Source organism: Anolis carolinensis, chromosome 3, assembly GCF_035594765.1.
Source record: "Anolis carolinensis isolate JA03-04 chromosome 3, rAnoCar3.1.pri, whole genome shotgun sequence".
NCBI lineage: Eukaryota > Metazoa > Chordata > Lepidosauria > Squamata > Dactyloidae > Anolis > Anolis carolinensis.
This window is the reverse complement of record NC_085843.1, coordinates 263801777-263810958: the sequence shown is the minus strand read 5'-3', so window position 1 is coordinate 263810958 and position 9182 is coordinate 263801777. Positions and strand designations below refer to the sequence as shown.

The window sequence follows — 9182 nt, the reverse complement described above, 5'->3', positions numbered from 1 at the left end:
TGCTTTTCTAGCCACTAGTTTGTAGAGCAGACATTAAGTGATATTCCATTATAAATGGAGAGGTTATGTTTGTCTACTGTGGCATTATGGGACCAAACAGTGTTTTGCTCCTGGACATTAAAAAGCCCAGGCTCATTAGTGCTGACAGTAATATTCCATTGAGCTAGGCATTAGATACTGAGATGCTGCAAACTCACTAGAATAATGGTGAAAGAGTATTGAAAGGAAAAAGCATAATAATGAACTCTATCTTGAAAGCCGTTCCGGAGAAAACTCTGCTTCAGAGATTATCATGGTCCTAAATAGTGCATGAATGGATAAACTTTGGCCTTCCAGATGTTATTGAATTGCACTTCCCATCAGCCTTAGCCAGCAATGTTAATGGTGAAGAATTCTAAGGGATATGGACCAGTAATATCTGGAGGACCACATCTTGCTGGAATGTATCATGTCACTATAACTTCTTTATGTGGAAAATACTGTAAGCCTTCCTTGGTAATGCTCTTTTGGGTTTCACTGCTAATTTTCTAAATTTTGGATGTACCTTGAAAAAAGACAAGAAAAAGACAAAAGGCCTAATTATCTTAAGGCAGTGGTTCCCAACCTGTGGTCCATGGACCACCAGTGGTCTCCAAGAACTAAAACATGGTCGCGACCTCACTGTTACTACTCCGTTGCAACGAGAGCGACTGGTCTCGCAACTACAATTGACTTCAAAATGCAGAAGAAGTTTTATTTTAACTCTGGGGGAGAGAGGAGAAGAGGGGCAGCATGATGTGAACAGTAGAGTCTCACTTATCCAACATAAACGGGCCGGCAGAACGTTGGATAAGCGAATATGTTGGATAATAAGGAGGAATTAAGGAAAAGCCTATTAAACATCAAATTAGATTATGATTTTACAAATTAAGCAACAAAACATCATGTTTTACAACAAATTTGACAGAAAAAGTAATTCAATATGCAGTAATGTTCTGTTGTAATTACTGTATTTATGAATTTAGCACCAAAATATCATGATATATTGAAAACATAGACTACAAAAATGCATTGGATAATCCAGAACCTTGGATAAGCGAGTCTTGGATAAGTGAGACTCTACTGTATGTTTTGATGGATTTTAACTGCATTTTTGAGTGCTGTTTGTATTTAATTCTGTTTTAATGTTTGTATATTTGTATATTTTAAATTGGATACCAATGCTTTTGTGTCAAGCTGCTTTGAGTCTCCTCTGGGGAGATAAAGCGGGGTATAACTACAACAACAGCAGCAACAAACAACAAACCTCAGTTTGTAGAAGTGATATCTGTTCAGGAGGACAGATATTGCATTAAAACTAAGCCGATGCAAAACGCGTATGTAAAGAGTCAAAGCGGAGAGAATGTAGAATTGAGATTGCAGCTTACATAAATCTTTTACAACATAAAGCTTGTTATTCTGTGTCTTTTGCTTGAACAGCCCCCCATCAACCTCCCTGCATCAATAGCACACCGTCTATACTGTGGTCTAGAGAGGCTTCTGGGATTGCTGTGAATGAATGTGGTGGAAGGCTTTTTCCTTTGAAGAATCAATGTACTGCCTGGTTTTGAATGCCAGCTCCTGTTCTGTTCTAGCCAAAACTCCCTATTGTTGCAATCTTTCATATACTGCAAACCTATCAGGCTCATGGCTTGGAGCCATATCTAGCTTGTCAGTGATGTGTTGTGGCCTGCCAGCTGTTTCATTCCCCTCTTCCTTTTGTGGCTGGAGGCAAGCCCCAGAAAAACCCATAGCTTTATCAAGTTCAGGACATGCTGAACTGCTTGGCTGGCATGTCAACATAAACTCATATTGGGCTCCTGTTCTCTTGTGGATATAGCACCTGTTCTTGGCTGCAGAGGGGTTTTGTCAGGAAACACCTGTTACTGAAATGGGCATAAGGAGACATTTCTGTCTCCCATGTCAGGGCTAAGTGGACATGGTTACTCTAATCAGAGATGTCATTTTTGTTTCAAATGATACAGATTTTGATGAATGATGTGGCATTTAAACATTAGCAGAAAAATACCTCAAACCTTATCTAGCAAGGTAAGAGGCCAATTCAGAATGAAAGTAAGCTAATCATTGGAATTGGACAATTATAATTTCCAATGGTATAGAAAGATATTTCAACAGTATAAAATGGAGGATAAATTATATGATTTTGAATTAACTGAATCAGAATGTTTAGTGCATTTGTGTATGTATAAATCACTCCTGAAAACTAAAAAAAAAGTATGGTTAAGTGGGTGGATCAATTGAGGGAAACGTGGACAAAGAATCTAAAAGTTTACTTTAAGTAATGACCTTAGTTAAAAACATTTATAAGATAATGTATTGATGGTATTTGACAATAGAAAGATTGTATGGCATGTATAAAGGTTTCACTAGCATTTGATGAAGGTGTGATAAAAAGAGTGGACTTTTTATAATATATGGTGAATATAAGCTAATACAAAAACACGTTGCATTTAAATACGTTGTCTGAAGGAAGATATTTTGAAATTAAAAACATTTTGTTGAGTTTGATTAACATAAAGAAACATGGAAGAATCATTCAGAAAATGACCGCAGCAGCTGCACTCCTTGCCGCAAGAAAATTGGTTAATGAAACACTATGATTTTGCAGAAATTAACAAATTGATGACTTTGGTTAGAGGAAAGTCATTAAGTAGTGTTAATAGGGGTTTTTTGAGGGGAGATTATCACTATTAGAATTTGAGGACAAGTAGGATTAAATAATATGAAAAAGTTAATTTAAGGCATATATCTAGAGAAAGGATGATAAGTAGATAACTATAACAATTATCTAGAAAGTTGGAAACCATTTGTCTTTCCCCATTTTTGTTATTATTTTTGTATTGTGTACTAGAGTTTTTTAGTTATAATTTAATATCACTATAATTGTGTTTTGTGGTTTTGTCTTTTTTGTAGTTTTCCCATATATGTTCTTTTTATATATTATATAAACTTCATCATACTGAATAAAACCATGTTAGAGTCTTACACCCATTCATATGCCTCCTGAGTTGGACACCCTCTGATGCCACCCATTTGCTATCTGCACTACATCATAGCAACAGAAAGCCAACGTGTATTTGGCTATTGGTGTATTTTGCATAGAGTAAGGTGCCTAGATCTAATTGAACCTTCAATTTAGCAGCCTATGGGTAAAATGTTAAGGAATTATATATTCCCAGTGATTAGCATTTATTCCTCTCAAATGTGAGGATGTTCTTATAGATAGGTTCCTGCAAACATGCAAATTAAGTCTGTGTTTAGCATCTGATAACAAGAGGATTTCCTTACGGATGTGTTCCTCAGCAAACAAACATGCAAATTAAGCCTGTGCTATACTTATCTTCTCATAAACTATCATAAAACAAAGAATCTTGGCAGTGAAAGAAGGCGTGTGCTAAGACAAACAGATGTCTTTCACCATTTGAGAGAGTGCAGCTTCTAAATGTGTGCTAAATATATTATCTAGCCTAACCGTGAAACAGACAAACAATATTAAATTTCAGGATCACTAATGCTGCTCATGCTTTTAAGCTACCTTTCCAGATTTGTTGGACCATACTCATCATCACTACTGGCCATGGTGGCTCGTAATGAAGGGATGCTAATGTTGTAATATTCCAGAGATTGGAAAGTGTTTGAGGTTTTTCATTAACATTTATTCAGTTTGAACTTTACAGAACCCAGTACACAAGCAGTGCACCATATATGCAACTCCAACTGAAAGTAGTCATTCTGCATTGGGCAAAATAACCAATTTGGGGGAACTTAACATAAGAAACTAGGAGGGTTCCAGTCGATGTGGTTCTACAGTACACTTTATAAGATCAGAAGAATTCTGGGAAGAAATCTATGAAAATTATTCCTTAATTATCTGAAACAAACAGAATGTGCTTATTATTTAATTCATTTGTTTATTTTGTAGATTCACTCCACAACAGAATTTATCAGTTCATACAATCTTTGAGCATTCAACGTAGTGGATTTGATACATTAAGGAAGGTGTGAAAACATTCCTTATTTTGCATTTTACACTAGTGGTTTACTGAGATGAAACATACATCGCAAAACCATTAGTTTGAGCTTTTGTTTTAGCATCCTAAAAAATTAGAGCTCTTTATTCAATTCGTCAACAAACACACATGCAATTTGCAGAAATAAATCACAGTGGGCCATTTTCTCCATCAGCTTCTGTCTGAAAGGCTTTACTATATATTGTGGGAGTAATCATTAGGGACTTCACACAGGCATACCTTTTACTGAGCAATTTATCTTAGAAAAGATATTGAGATTTTTTTTTCCATTGGTGAGAAGAACTTCAAGCCTGTGAATCATAGCTTCTTCCTCTCTTTAACCTGGACCCGTGTGACTTTCCTTGCAACCCATATTGCTAAAACTGCCATTCACAGCCACGAGTAGAATAAACTGGCAGCTCTTCTGCCATGGGTGAGTTGAGGGTCATTCCACGGAAAGCACTGCCGTGGGAAGGCAGCGGCCACAGCTGCTACCACCACCATTTCCCAGCCCAGATATTCAAAAAGCTATTTCATCTTCTCCAAGTGGAATGGCAAAAGGCAGAAGCTTAGTCCATGCTGAGAGAACCTAAAAGAAGCATCTACCCTCTCTTCTTTCTTGGCTCTTCTTTAAGGGGAAGTGTTGAAAAACCACTTCTGCTACCACTTTCTCACCCAAGCATTCAAAAAGATCAGAAGCGGCACCAAAGCAGAGAAAGTAGAGACAATCACTGCCTTTCAGGTTCTCCTGAGACAAACTAAGCTCTTGCCTTTTGCCACTTAAATCAGAGAAGGGGAGCCATATACATTACTTACCTGATATCAGCCCTTCAAAGCCACGAGTCTGGGTGATCTCCCGCTGTTAGCCCTAGTTTCTGCCAATGTAGTAGGTTGGAAAGCATGCAGTGTGAGTAGATTGATAGGTACCATCTTGGAGGGAAGGTAAAAGAGCACCCCATGCAGATATTTTGGCAATACGAAGTCTACAGACAACAGGATCCTCAGCATGGAAAAATGGAACAAGAGCCTCCAGACACCAGAGATAAAAGGGGAAGGCCTTTACCTTTGTCTGTGTATTGTATACTGTTGTTGTTCACTGTATAAAAGGCATTTGCCTTATATATGTGTATACTGTAATCCACTCTGAGTCCTTCCGGGGGGAGATAAAGCAGAATATAAATAAAGTGTGTTATTCAGTATATAGGTTGAGTTTCAGATGTCTTGATTTCATGAGTATGGAGATACAGTTCTAACTGATGAGCATACATCTTCTTTTATAATTGCAGAAACTGCTGAGGCTTCAAAAATATCTTCTGCCCTCTCTTTTAAAAAAGGAAATAAGCTGTTATCTCTTTTCTGTTCTGAAATTGCACATTGCGTACAATGTTATGAAAAATATTTTTGTCTCATTTACTATGTGTGTACTTAATATTGAATAATCTGTTGAGTGAAAAATCTGATTTTAAGACTTTTCATCTACCAGGATGAAAGAGCTGTATCCTCGCTTTGAAAAAAATCCAATACTTTTGCCACTAATAGGCATAAATATTTCTACCCTCACTCTTTCCTCCTGGTAAATTAAAGTGCCAGAGGCAATCCTATCTTTATGCCTAAAACTGGGCTTGTAAGTTATAAGGCAGAAATGAGAAATCTGAACTCGATGCATTGATTACATGTCCACTGATTTAAAATAAATCCATTTGTGAGGTTGTTTCTCAGTATCTTTTATTTGCAGAATGTTAATCTTCCACCACATCGGTAACCTGATTCAATCAAAATCCAATTTCAATTTTCATTTAGTATGGGGAAAAAAAACCAAATCCAGGGAGCTTATGTGTACTGTATCATTTTTAAATAGAAATTCAAGCACTCTACTGTTAAAATATGTTTACACTAAAAACGTGACATAATATCAGATAGGACTATGTCAACACATTTTTTTCTCAAAAACCAGAATAACGCATTTGTCCCTATAAAAGTGGACAATTTGTAGCTCTATGAAGTGGTAGGAGGGGCTGGAGGACAGGAGTGGAAATCAGGATGCTCCTGATGAATTGGAAAAGTGGTCCAAGAGTAATAAAAAGAATGTAATAAAGATAGATATAAAAGTTCCTCGAAGCACCATTCCTGGGGGAGAGGGAAAGTCCAATGTACAATGAGGACAGGAAAGGCTGCCTGAGGCCTCCTTCAGATGAGAAAACAACCATTTGGGTCTCTCCTTAATGACATGTGACGCCCATCATTCAGTAGGGATATTGTAAATAAAGTATCTCCCCAACCCCCTTCAAATTCCTGTCTTGCTGTGTGTAATTCTTCTGTCTTGCGGTGTGTAAATCTTCTTGCATGTTTTCTGGAAAACTATTTTGAATAAACATGAAATCCTTAGATGGCGTGGAATCATGATTAAACCATTGCACAAATTCTCTTTCATTAAAATTACTCAGATGGGAGTTGCAGTCCAAAAATCAATTTTTCCAAGCTGTGACCATAGCCATGGCAAGCAAGCGATCTCACCTTTACACGTCTCTCATTCCCATTTTTTTAGATATAAAAAATGAAAAGGAAAACTGAAAGGTTTTTTTTTAGTTGTATAGGTAAAAAGCAAATTAATTCTTAAATTAATTTCCTCAAAAATAGGAAGTGAGTCCCACAGTCCCTTTATTCTGGTTAATAAGAAATGTGTATTTGAGACTCTACCCATTTGTGAACATTATGACCACTGAAAACATGCTGTTAATATTTGGGAGATGCTGTTTCACTTTGAACTGTACTTTCCCGTTTCTGTGATCTGCTGTTTTGTTACCTCACCACTACAATTACAGTTATGGCCTGAGACCTGATTATTTTCACTGCTTATTAATGGCACCTGCCTGTATCTTTCAGATAATGGAAAGAGTAAGAGGGCCTTTAACCTTCAACTAATGTTTAAAAGCTGCCTGTTTTACTCTAAGCAAGGAATTCATTTGGCTTTCTTATTTATCAGAGCCTTGATGCACAAATCCAGAAACATTAATCAGGAAATTAAAACACTTTACTTTACTGTAGCTGCAACATGTAAAACAATCAAAATACAACCAGAGGAGGTCCAAGGTAATTTTCAAGTATAGGCGAACAGAAATTTTGGCGCCCCCCCTCCCCCCCCCCCCCCCACACACACATACACCAATCACTGAAAGATAAAAGTGTTGATTCTGGTCATGACAACACACAAATTATTATTATTATTATTATTATTATTATTATTATTATTAAGATCCAAAGGAGCAGGGTGTGAAAATAGGATCCCAGGCCAGGCTTTTGATGTTAAACTGGATTATATGAGTCCGCGCTGCCACATAATCTGGGATAAACAGAAAATTTGTGATTGGATCCTGGGATATAGGTCCCGTCTGGAAGGGCCCTAAGTGGCATATAAACTTTGGCAAGCTGGACATTCCTTCTGCATGCTACAGCAGGCAAAAATGCAAATCATGGGTCAGTTGAGCAACATGACAAGGAGGCAAAGAGAGAGGACCCTTGCACACAGCCATATAACCCAGAATATCAGCTTTGAACTGGATTATCTGAGTCCACACTGCCAGGTATTCCAGCTCAAAGCAGAAAATGTGGGATTTTATTCAGCTATGTGTGGAAGGGGCCAGAGGGAGGACCCTTACAGAGCCCTGCATCCCATAATAACTGCTTTGAACTGGATTATCCAGTTCCAGATAGTCCAGCTCAAAGCAGAAAATGTGGGATTTTATTCAGCTATGTGTAGAAGGGGCCAGAGGGAGGACCCTTACAGAGCCCTGCATCCCATAATAACTGCTTTGAACTGGATTATCTGAGTCTACACTGCCAGATATTCCAGCTCAAAGCAGATAATGTGAGATTTTATTCAGCTATGTGTAGAAGGGGCCAGAGGGAGGACCCTTACAGAGCCCTGAATCCCAGAATAACTGCTTTGAACTGGATTATCAGAGTCCACACTGCCAGATATTCCAGCTCAAAGCAGAAAATGTGAGATTTTTTTTAGCTATGTGTAGAAGGGGCCAGAGGGAGGACCCTTACAGAGCCCTCCATCCCAGAATAACTGCTTTGAACTGGATTATCCAGTTCCAGATAATCCAGCTCAAAGCAGAAAATGTGCGATTTTATTTAGCTATGTGTAGAAGGGGCCAGAGGGAGGACCCTTACAGAGCCCTGCATCCCAGAATAACTTCTTTGAACTGGATTATCAGAGTCCACACTGCCAGATATTCCAGCTCAAAGCAGAAAATGTGAGATTTTATTTAGCTATGTGTAGAAGGGGCCAGAGGGAGGACCCTTACAGAGCCCTGAATCCCAGAATAACTGCTTTGAACTGGATTATCAGAGTCCACACTGCCAGATATTCCAGCTCAAAGCAGAAAATGTGAGATTTTATTTAGCTATGTGTAGAAGTGGCCAGAGGGAGGACCCTTACAGTGCCCTGCATCCCAGAATATCTGCTTTGAACTGGATTATCAGAGTCCACACTGCCAGATATTCCAGCTCAAAGCAGAAAATGTGAGATTTTATTTAGCTATGTGTAGAAGGGGCCAGAGGGAGGACCCTTACAGAGCCCTGAATCCCAGAATAACTGCTTTGAACTGGATTATCCAGTTCCAGATAATCCAGCTCAAAGCAGAAAATGTGAGATTTTATTTAGCCTTGTGTGGAAGGGGCCAGAGGGAGGACCCTTACAGAGCCCTGTATCCCAGAATATCTACTTTGAACTGGATTATCCAGCTCCAGATAATCCAGCTCAAAGTAGAAAATGTGGGATTTTATTCAGTTATGTGTGGAAGGGGCCAGAGAGAGAACCCTAGATAACCCAGTTCAAAGCAGATATTGTGAGATTTTCTGCCTTGATATTCTGGGTGATATGGCTGTGTGGAACAGCCCTGATGGTCCTTTCAAACAGCCATATAACCCAGAATATCAAGGCAGATAATGCTCATTATCTGCTTTGAACTGGATTATATGGCAGTGTGGACACAGATAACTCAGTTGAAAGCAGATATTGTGGGTTATTCTGCCTTGATATTTGGGGTTATATGGCACACAGCCATATCAAGGCAGATAATCCACATTATCTGCTTTGAACTGGATTATATTGCAGTGTGGAGTCAG

General features: G+C 38.4%; 1 protein-coding gene across 2 annotated transcripts in view; it reads left to right on the top strand.

Moving 5' to 3' along the window:
- The window catches only part of ppm1l (protein phosphatase, Mg2+/Mn2+ dependent 1L), a 233233-nt gene that overhangs the window by 37175 nt on the left and 186876 nt on the right, over positions 1-9182 (top strand). The window lies entirely within an intron of this gene.